Genomic DNA, 10,740 nt, shown 5'->3' on the forward strand with positions numbered 1-10,740 from the left:
AAGACAGAGTACATGTGTGTGAATGAGAGGGAGGGCAGTGGAGGGGTGCGGTTGCAGGGAGAAGTGGTGGAGAAGGTGGAGGAGTTCAGGTACCTGGGGTCAACAGTGCAAAGTAATGGAGAGTGTGTTAGAGAAGTGAAGAAAAGAGTGCAGGCAGGGTGGAGTGGGTGGAGAAGAGTGACAGGAGTGATTTGTGATAGAAGAGTATCTGTGAGAGTGAAAGGGAAAGTTTATAGGACTGTGGTGAGACCTGAGATGTTGTATGGTTTAGAGACAGTGGCATTGAGTAAAAGACAGGAGGTGGAGCTGGAGGTAGCAGAGCTGAAGATGTTGAGATGTTCGTTGGGAGTGACGACGATGGACAGGATTAGAAATGAGTTTATTAGAGTGACGGCGCATGTAGGACGTTTTGGAGACAAGGTGAGGGAGGTGAGATTGAGATGTTTGGACATGTGCAGAGGAGGGACATGGGGTATATCAGTAGGAGAATGCTGAGGATGGAGACACCAGGAAGGAGGAAAAGAGGAAGAACAAGGGTTTATGGATGTGGTGAGGGAAGACATGCAGTTATAGGTTGGAAAAAGGGAAATGTAGAGGACAGGGGGGGTATGGAGATGGATGATGCTCTGTGGCGACCCCTAATGGGTGCAGACGAAAGAAGAAGAAGACATGGATGGGACTGAAAATTCGTTCACTCGTTCAAAAGACCCAAACCTGTTCTAGTATGACGATGCCCCTGTGTATAACGCTCCAGTTCCATTAAGATCTGCTTTCCATTGGAAAGATGGAATGGTTGAAAGATGTAAAAGATCTCCTGCTATAGAGCGCCAACTCTGAATGTGAACACTGACTGCACCCCAAGATTCTTTACCTTCTCACCTACATCAGCACCTGTGTTCCATTACTTAAACCCTTATGACTAAATGAATCTCCAAAAGATATCAAGAGAAACATCCCACCGGAAAAGTGGAGCTTATTATTACATGAAATGAAGACTGAAATGAGATGTTCGAAAAGAAGCACATAGCAATCTGATGCTCAGGTGTCCACGAATCTCTCTTCACATTTCTGCTGCGATCACTCTCTTATTCCACTCGTTTTTTCTCCCTGATGTCGTAAATATCTCGCCTGTTGGATGAACAGAACACAGATAGCGACTTTCAGCGATGATTATTTTTTCCGTGAGAGCGATGGCGTGTTCAGAAGAAGGCCGACTCCTCCCCCCGACGCTCCTTATTAGTGCTGAGGCAGTAACGCCTGTGGGATTTATTAAAGACTCGCGACCTCGGGGCTCGTTGACATTTTATAAAGTGAGCTATATGCGTCCGAGTTTTAGTGGCTTTCAGCAAATGGGGCACTTTTGCTGCAGGTCACGTCCTCGAATGAACCGGCGGCTTTTAAGATACGAGCAGAAAGAAATAAAACACTGAAGTGTTGGAGGAAAAATACTGTTGCTCTTATACAGGATGTGGATTGTTTTACTGCTTTCTGATTTTCACTGCATCACCGTCGCAAGATTATAATCAGTTACCAAGATAGTTTGTGTTGTCATTTACATTATAGCAGCTATAAACGCTCTGCCTCTTATCAGCCTCTGTTTATTCTCTCTGTCATCTTACATTTATGGCATTTTGGCTCTTATCCAAAGCGACTTACATATATCACATTCATACAGCAGCTACGGGGTTGAGGGCCTTGCTCAGGGGCCCAGCAGTGGTAGCTTGTTGTGACTGTGATTTGAACTCACAACCTTAGGATCCAAAGTCCAATGTTTTGCTGTATGGATGTTCAGAGAGTGTTATCTATATGCAGGGGATTTCAAAAATACATATCGTCCACATAAACACCAGGATCCAAGGGTTTCCAGGAGAACATCACCCAGAGCATTAAACTGCCTCCTCCAGATCACCTTATTTTATATCTGTTTTATAGGTAAACTATCTGACCATCCACATTATTTAAAAGAGATGTGACTGATCAGACCAGGCCACCTTCTTCCAGTGCTTCTAATGCTTTAGTCTCCATTTGAGGAGAATCATGTGGTATTGAGGTTCAGCATGGGCTTTCTGACCACTCTGCAACTACGCAGCTCTATTCACAACAAGCCGTGATCTTTTGTGTGTTCTGACATCACTCTATCAGAGTCAACATCAACTTCTTCAGCAGTTTGTTCTACAGTAGACCTTTTGTGTGATCAGAAGAGATGGACCAGTTTCTGCTCCTCTAAAACACCAGTGAGAGGATTTTATCAGCGTCATTGGATTAACAGCTGGAGATATCAGACATCAGAAAGTTTCCAGAGCGCATAAGTGGATATGTTGAAGACCAGAGGTGGAAAGAGCATCAGAAATTCTTCTCAAGTAAAAGTTACTGTTACGTCAATGAAATTTAAGGTACAGGTCTAAAAATCTACTGAAGTGAAAAGTAGCTCATTTAAAATGTCCTCAGAGGAAAATATTCCCAGTTACCTTCTTCTTTTTTAAAGCAGATTCTGATGTAGTAACAGGACGGAGATTATAAACCTTAAACTAGTTCTTTTTAAATTAAAAGAACACTATTACAAGTTAAAGTGGAATTTTTTGGCACGTTTTGTATCGGGCTTGTTTGGGGTTTATTTTTATCAGTGTATCTGTTCATCACCTTTTACGCAGTTAAATTAGATTTATTTGTATATGACCTCATTTACCCACTTACATTTAAACAGGTGGTCATTTTAATAGATCATTAAAACGGGGTAGAATAAACACGTCATATTCTCGCTCCAGATAAAACAAACTAAGAACAAACATTTACAAATGCGACTTACATATATCACATACATACAGCAACTACAGGGTTCAGGGCCTTGCTCAGGGGCCCAGCAGTGGTCCCAAATGTAAATATATTTTTTTTTTTAGATTTAAAAAAAATACAAAAACACTACAGTCCATGACTCCAGTCTAATGTGAATTATGCACTTTCGCAGCAAAAAAAAAAAAAAAAAAAAAACTCATTATAATGTCATTTATGATAATGAGAGAAATTGCAAATGCAGATTCAGAATTCAGACAGTGAGCGCACGCTCAAACAACTCCGGCGTTTTCCACCGAGCTTTGATTAGACGCTGCATTCTCAACAAAAGTGTGTGATTTAATTTTACATTTGCAGCATTTAGCAGACGTCCGTGTCCAGAGCGACGTACAAAAGTGCTTTGAGTCTCCATCAATAAATAAAACTACACTGGTGCACCAGATTACAAACTTAATATAAATCAGACTACAACTCTGTTGAGTTTTTTTATTATTATTATTTATGTATTTATATATATATATATATATATATATATATATATATATATATATATATATATATATATATATATATATATATAAAACAGATCTGGGAAGTGTTAGTTGAAGTGTTTCAGGAAGATGAAGGTCTTCACCCATTGCTTGAAGATAGCCAGGGACTCCACTGTTTGGACATCTAGGGAAGTTCATTATAGAGGGAAAAAAAGGAGGGGACCAAGTACCGAGTCCTGTGGGACACCAGTGGAGAGTGTGCATGGGGCAGATGTGGACTCTGTGTTACTTGATATGAGTGACCTCCTAGGTAAGAAGCAAACCATTCCCATGCTGTTCCGTGGATACCGAGGCTCCTGAGGGTAGACAAGAGAGTCTTGTGGTTGACTGTGTCAAATGCTGCTGAAAGGTCGAGGAGGACAAGCACAGATGACAGCTTGGCTGATCGAGCAGCATGCAGTTTCTCAGAAACAGCCAAAAGGGCCGTCTCTGTGGAATGTGCCGCTTTGAAGCCGGACTGGTTTGGATCATGGAGGTTGTTCTGTGAGAGATAGACAGACAGTTGAATAAAAGCAGTGCGTTCCAGAGATTTAGAAAGAAAGTAGAGAAGTGATACCGGTCTGTAGTTGTTGATGTCTGATGGATCCAGAGCAGGTTTCTTTAAGATGGAAATAACCCTTGCTTGATTGAAGGTAGTTGGCACATGAACAGATGTTAAGGACCCGTTGATGAGAAAGGATAAATTGCTTATAGAGTAATGCTCCAATCTAATGCAACATCAGCAGATCTTCTCTAAAATATAACACTTTATTCATTAAATATGACATTTAAATCATCACACTGGTAATTAGAGATAACTTCATTGTGCAGTGACAATTTTGCCACCAAGTCCCTGTTAATGTCCAACCCTGGTGCAAACCAACATTAGCACACAGTGATGCAACACACCAGCACAACAATGATGTCAACTATAAATCGAAGTTAGTAACAGACGTCTACATGCTTGTGCAGGTTTGATCATGAGTTTATAAGCTGCCAGTTCAGTCTCTGTGGGCAAACACATCTCACACTGCTTAATAAAGCCGTTGCCTTTCCTGCATTGAAGTCAAAGTGGTCGCTTAAATATGGCCAGGGTTTTTTTTTTTTTATTATAAGAATTCAATTCAGCATTTCACTTTCAGCTGAGGTCTACATCACAGCCGTCTGTCTTGTTCGTCTTCATCTCTCTTTCTTCCGAGTTTAACGCGTTTGTCTTCAGGCCATCAATCAATCAGTTTCCGGCACGCAATTCTTTACCCCTCGCAGCATTTTTATTTCTTTTTTTTTTTACTCAGTAACAGATATGATTTAAAATGAAAGGTACAATACTTCAAACAAAACAGACTAAAACTTAAAGTAGCAGTAAAATTACAGATTTTAAAAACTACTAGAGGTTAAAAAAGTAGAATTCAAAGATCCCAATTAAAAATAAATGTTATAATTTTTCTAGGGGTTTCTTCACCAAATTTTTCTGTTATTTTTTTTACATGTCCAATCAACAAACAAAATCAAGCATCAAAAATGTATTTCTACATGAAGAAGAAACCCTGAGAGGAACCGTCCTCATCCTCCACACAGAACGTCCATTCATTACAGTTCCATCATTGTTGAGGTTGAGGTTTTTACCTGATGGAGACTCGAGTGTGAAAGTGTTCATAGTGATTGTAGCCCTGAGTTTACATTAATTACAGTCCAAATCCATCTTCATTGTTCTTGGGTTTAACCTCCACAGGAACCGGATTGATTTTTAGAGAACATCCTCAGAACTGTGAGTGGTTTCCAATTTATGAGAACTTGAAGAGAACTTTATGAGGAGGGAAGCAGTAGTTCAGTGGATAAAGTGTTTTGATCGAAAGGTCATGAGTTTATATCCCAGCACCACCATTCTTTCTCTCTTGGGCCCTTGAGAAAGGCCCCAGATAGGTCGTAAGTTGCTCTGGCAGCTTTATGATGGATCTCGAGAGTAGAAATGGACGTAGAAAAATTTGCCATTTGTCCTTTTTTTTATTTTGTATTTTCTTGCTAGTTTAACAAAACCAAACCCATTTGCTTGTTCAAATCCTAATAATTTCCGTGAACAATTTCCAGTGAGTGAAGACGAGTGCAATCCAGAACCCCAGACAATAGAAACGGATATGATTATTCCTAATGAGATGTTGTGCATCTGAGTGCTGAGTGAGAGTTTGTTTGGAGTCCTCTTCACGCCTGGAGTGTGCTCTGTAACCGCTGTATTGATTAGCTTCCTATGGGAGAGGGCACATTAATTAGGAACGTAATACAGCACTAATTAGGTTAGACTCCTTCAAGCGGCCACTTGTTTTTCTCTCTGCGCGTTAGCATGGCGTCGTTAATTCCCCATCGATCATTCTTATGAAACAGAAGATGATAAAAACCACATACTCGTTCCCTCTCCCCCCTCTGTCAGCTCTCGGGTTTCTCCTCGTGTTGTTCCTACCCCCGGTCCCACAGCGACGCCGGATCGTTTGCTCGCTCTTACAGCGTTTCACGTTTAGTTTCTTGTGTTACGTTTATCAGAGGGATTGCGCGACGTCCCTCGGGGAAGCCAGGGTTAGCAGAATGAGATCCAATCAATCGGGGCGTTCCTCGTTTTTATATCAGGAAAATAATACCGAGAAAGAGAGTGTGATTATGAGCAGACAGGAGGAGCTCGGGGAGGCTACGGTTTCTCCAGACAGAGAAGAAAAGCAAAGCGCAGTGTAGATGTGAGTGTACAGAAATCATGGTGCAGAACTACACAAAACACAGTGGCTTTTAGTGTACAATTACAATGTAGTTCTTTACTGTACTTAAGGAGCTTTTTCACGTTTTTGTACTTTACCAACGTGTTTCCATTTGGGGAGACTTTTACTGTAACTTCACTATATTCCAAAGTCAAATCGTACTTTTGACTACACTACATTTTGTCCTTATTTATGAGGATAAAAACGTAACTGCTGAAACACGCAGCGAGTCACCAATCAGGATCGAGCGCACGCTCTGTTTTACACGTGTTCTGATCGGCGCTTTGTGAATCTACTGATCACCAACATACAGTTCAGCATCAGTTCAACATCAAGCAGAACATTTAGAGAGGAATCAATGATGAAGAAACTCCAGACTCGAACTCACCACAACACACGTGACCTCGTTTACACGTTTTTATTAAAGAAGGTTTTGTGTTCATGATGATTGTAATAGAAATCAATCAGTGTTTGAGTCTTTAATCTCATTCTATTAATAGATCAGTGTGCTGAGAGTCACATTCGAGTCTTTCCACAGAAACTGAGGTGATTAAGGGAAGAATCTTGTGATAAAAATGATGACAGGAACATTAGAGTTATAATAAATCACTACTGTGGAGACTGAAGTTCATTTGAAGGCAAAAACGTTTGTATTTTTACTCAAGTGAAAGTTTAAAGGGACATTTTACTTTTACTGAAGTCACATTTTACTGAGTGTCTGTACTTTAACTCGACTACATGCTTTGTGTTCTGGTGTTGAGTTTTACACCTCAGCAAACTGACCATGATCAGATGTTTCTTACTGTTATTGAATTACCATGGAGCAAGTTAGCACAAGTTAGCTATACTCACTCATTCCCTCACCATCCTCTATTCAATTCTCTTTTAGTGTTATTTTAGTGTTATTTTAGTGTTATTTGTATAACGCTTTTAACAACAGACGTTGTCCCAAAGCAGCTTTGCAGAAATAATTCGATTACAAATAGGAATGTTAGCATCATAAATTATTCCCGATAAGTTTAAGGAGCTCCACTAGATTTTTTTGGAGACAAAATTTCATGCTGCAATTAAAGACGTCCTACACATTTGAGTATCTTTAAGTTTATGGTAACAGTTTGGAAGAAGAACCACATAGGGGTGGGAAAGTCAGGTGTCCCAAAACTTTTGGCAGTAGTGTGTATAGTAGCATGATACTTGTTAGGAAATTTCTCCCTTCATTTAAATACAAAGTCATGACATCATTTCCTGTTTCACTCTCTTGGTTTGAAATACTTTAGACAGACAGACAGACAGACAGACAGACAGACAGACAGACAGACAGACAGACAGACAGACAGACAGACAGACAGACAGATAGATAGATAGATAGATAGATAGATAGATAGATAGATAGATAGATAGATAGATAGATAGATAGATAGATAGACTGCTTCTTTCTTTTCCTCTATATATTTCTCTCCTCCTGTGAATTACACCTCACTCCATCCTGTCATTTTGTACCATAAACAGAGTTATGTAAGATCCTAAATGCATCTCTCTCTCTCTCTCTCTCTCTCTCTCTCTCTCTCTCTCTCTCTCTCTTCCTTTCATTCATTAGATTTATGAAGCTCAAAATGACATCTGGGAGTGTAAATGAACAGTTTGAAGGGCGTTTCACTTCCTCAAGCACTTCCTGCTTTCTTTCTTTCTTTTATTTATTTATTTATTTATTTATTGTGGTTTTCCTCCCGGGGCAGGGGTCTGTATCACTGAGAACGCTTTATTATTCTTATTCTTTTTTTTCCCAAACCCAACTTTAATAACATGCTAATCCAAGCATATGCTTATTACACACACACACACACACACACACACACACACACACACACACTGTGTAGATGATGGCGGAGCAGCTGATAGCACACTTCTAATCCCACCTGAGGACAAATGCGATCCGTTTTTTAAATGAGAAAAGGAAATAAATGATAAAGGAATTTCCCAGTGTCCTTCACGGTGGTCCACAGAAACTCTGATCTGCTTATTTATTAAAAACAAACAAGTTTTTTTCTTTTTCGTCCTTCTAAACAAAAACTTTCCTGCAAAATGTACACATTTATTCACTGAGAAGCAAAAATATATTTTTAACAAATCTAAAATTATTCTCAATTTGAAAACTTTTTTTAACAGATGTAGTAGCATTGATCTCTCTCTTCTCTTCATCCCTTTCTTTCTTTCTTTCTTTCTTTCTTTCTTTCTTTCTTTCTTTCTTTCTTTCTTTCTTTCATTTAGAGACAGATGTCTCACTTTCTCTCTCTTTTTCCTTCTTTCACTTCCTCTCTTCCTCTCTGTCTTCCTTTATCTTCTAAAATGGTAGCTCACTGGTGACCTTGGTCTTTGATCAGAAGTTTGTGAGTTTATGTCTCACTGCTGGGCCCTTCAGCGAGGCCCCTAACCCTCATTCGCTCAGCTGATGAGGCCGTCTGCTGAATGCTGTAAATTTAAATGAGAACTAAAGAGATGACGGAAATGAGATCTTCACATTTGTCTTGAAGCTAGAACTTCGGATGGAAGAGTCTCAGGATCTGCATCAGTCAGAAACATGGACCTTCTCAGGGTATGGGGAATGATGAGGACTGAGAATCTTTACAGGAGAGAGATGGAGAGGAGAAAGAAGCTGAAGACACAGACAAGCATTCTGTTCTTGAAGACACCTCAGGTCCATTTCTTTAATGGCATGTAGAAATGTAGTGTTCTACACCACAATAAAGACTCTATTAGGAGATAAAACATCTCATGGTGGCCAGAAATGCTTAACCCAGACGTTCTTTTGTGAGACGGTTGGAGAACCCTGTATAAACCCCAGTAGAGAAACATCCTGCTGGCTACAAACGGATGAGTAGGAGTGTAATGAAGGAGTGATGGATGTGGAGTTGTGGTTCAGGGGATGATCAGGAGGTCATGAGATCAGCATATCGACAGTCAGATAGAAGGACCAGTCCCGGCTGTTAAAACCATGTGCCGTGTCAGGAAACACAGTTGTGTTTTATCTTCTAGAGAAAGACGAAGGGAGTCTTTTGTTCTGCATGGTTTCTTTTTTATCGATCTCCATCTGGGTGAGGTGTGTCGGGGCGTCGGTTAGGATCGGAGATTGGATTTTATTCCTTACTGGGAAATCATTAAAGAGCTGCTGTGATTTTTTTAGGATCCAAGCTGTTTACATCTTCAACCTTTATTAGTTTATTACTTTCATTTTTTATGTAATTTTTAAAAGCAAGTTCTGAAATAGCAAAGCAGTTCATTATGCACAGAATAATTCCAGAATATTCCCAGAACAATCCAAGAATAATACTGTAATCATCTTGGAATACTATTGAAAGAATTCCAGAATATTCCCCGAACAATTCCAAAATAATTTTGCAATAATCCCAAAACTATCCTGGAACAATCCCAGAATATTCCCAAAAAATTCCAGAATATTCCCAAAACAATCCTAGAATAATATTGAAATAATTTCAGAACAATTCCAGAATATTCCCAAAACAATCCTAGAATAGTATTGAAATAATCTCAGAACAATTCCAGAATATTCCCAAAACAATCCTAGAATAATATTGAAATAATCTCAGAACAATTCCAGAATATTCCCAAAAAATTCCAGAATATTCCCAAAACAATCCTAGAATAGTATTGAAATAATCTCAGAACAATTCCAGAATATTCCCAAAACAATCCTAGAATAATATTGAAATAATCTCAGAACAATTCCAGAATATTCCCAAAAAATTCCAGAATATTCCCAAAACAATCCTAGAATAATATTGAAATAATCTCAGAACAATTCCAGAATATTCCCAAAACAATCCTAGAATAATATTGAAATAATCTCAGAACAATTCCAGAATATTCCCAAAACAATCCTAGAATAATATTGGAATAATCTCAGAACAATTCCAGAATATTCCCAAAACAATCCTAGAATAATATTGGAATAATCTCAGAACAATTCCAGAATATTCCCAAAACAATCCTAGAATAATATTAAAATAATCCCAGAACAATTCCAGAATATTCCCAAAACAATCCCAGAATAATTCCTGAATAGTCCCAGAATTATTTATTTCCTCAATGGGATCAATCCAAAATTCTAGTAAAGAACGCAAAGGTTCAGGGAAGCGCTTTTCGGCTCCATGACAGCAAACACAGAGAGAATGAGGAGGATCTTCTTCCCGCAGGCCCGCAGGAGTTTAAAACAGGAAACACCCATTAACTAATACCTGGACTTCTGTCTCTGTCTCACTTCCTTCACTACACAATTATTATTTACTTACGCTAGTGGAACTTTAACGCTGGACAGGACGAGCACAGCGTCACTTTAGACCTTTACACTTTTACATTATTATACCAGCACATGGACACGTTAATGATATTCATAACTGGCTCACTTTAATCTGTACTTCTGTCAATATCCATCATACACACGAGTGTTCTGTCTCACTGCGTTCTTCTCCATCACCTCGTTCATCTTCTTCACTCTGTTCTTCATCCTATGTTCTTCTCCATCACTTCATTCTTCTTCCTCACTATGTTCCTCTCCCTCATATTGTTCATTATGTTCTTCTTCCTCACTTCCTTCTTCCCCCTGACCTTATTCTTTTTTACCTCATTCTCATCACTAAGTTTTTCTCCCTCACCTCGTTCGT

The sequence above is a fragment of the Silurus aristotelis genome (assembly GCF_946808225.1).
Source record: "Silurus aristotelis genome assembly, chromosome: 14".
Lineage (NCBI taxonomy): Eukaryota > Metazoa > Chordata > Actinopteri > Siluriformes > Siluridae > Silurus > Silurus aristotelis.